The following is a 1,554-nucleotide window of genomic DNA, read 5'->3' on the forward strand; positions in this document are numbered from 1 at the left end:
CACAGCACAAAGTCAAAGCATGTAGCCATAGCACACAACCACAGCACACAGCCACAGCATACAGTCACAGCACACAGCCACAGCACACAACCACAAAACACAGCACACAGCCACAGAACACATCCATACCACACAGTAACAGCACAGCACACAGCACACAGCCATACCACAAAGTCACAGCACAGCACAGAGCCACAGCACACAGTCACAGCATATCACATAGCACACAGCCATACCACACAGTCACAGCACAGCATACAGCACTCAGCCATACACAGTCACAGCACAGCACAGAGCCACAGCACACAGCCACAGCACAAAGTCAAAGCACACAGCCACAGCACACAACCACAGCACACAGCCACAGCATACAGTCACAGCACACAGCCACAGCACACAACCACGAAACACAGCACACAGCCACAGCACACATCCATACCACACAGTAACAGCACAGCACACAGCACACAGCCATACCACACAGTCACAGCACAGCACAGAGCCACAGCACACAGTCACAGCGCAGTACACAGCACACAGCCATACCACACAGTCACAGCACACAGCCACAGCACACATCCACAGCACACAGCCACAGCACACAGTCACAGTACACAACCACAGCACACAGTCACAGCACACAGCCACAGCACACAGAGATAGCACACAGTCATAGTACACAAACATAGCACACAGTCACAGCACACAACCACAGCACACAGCCACAGCACACAAGTACAGCACACAACCACAGCACACAGCCATACCACACAGTCACAGCACACAACCACAGCACACAGCCATACCACACAGTCACAGCACAGCACACAGCCACAGTACACAGCCACAGCACAGTGTGATGATATGTCCACTTCACCCCCTAAGGTCACAAAAACCTTGCAGGACCATGGGTGTGGGGGAAAGAGGGGAGTGGGAGAGAACCCGCATTCTGCCAGAGTTCTGGTGCTTTGGGCAGGCAGATGCAGGAGGACTGCTCAAGCTTTCCAGGCGGCCCCAGTTGGGCATCTGGCTGTGTTAAGCCACTGATCCCACAGGGCAGGTGGTGGACAAGGGGCAGCCCCAGGTAACAGGTTCTCAGCCTCCAGCATCCCAGGCTGGATACTATGGAGGAACTGAGAACAGAATAGGGGCCCCAGGGAGGCACTGGGCTCTGGAGATGAATGCAGGAAAGGGCGGGGGGGGGTCGCTGGGTGGTTCCCACACAGGTGAGAGTTCTTAGTCCAGTCTGTGGCTGGCTGCAGCATAGGAAGGCCTTCTGGTGGGGGGGTTAGATGGGGCTAGTTAGGAGAAAGCCTATCCCATCTTTCAAGCACAGCGGGCCTTGATGAAAAGAGACAGCCTATGGTTTTAGAGCTTTATTGTAGAAAGGCAGGGAGAAAGGAGCGAAGGTAGAAAGAGAGAGGCGGGTCATGGTCACATGGAGAGGGGGAAAGGGAGAGGGAGAGAGAGAGAGAGAGAGAGAGAGAGAGAGAGAGAGAGAGAGAAGAGAAGAGAAGAGAAGAGAAGATAAGAGAAGAGAAGAGAAGAGAAGAG

The sequence above is a fragment of the Mus pahari genome, chromosome 16 (assembly GCF_900095145.1).
Source record: "Mus pahari chromosome 16, PAHARI_EIJ_v1.1, whole genome shotgun sequence".
NCBI lineage: Eukaryota > Metazoa > Chordata > Mammalia > Rodentia > Muridae > Mus > Mus pahari.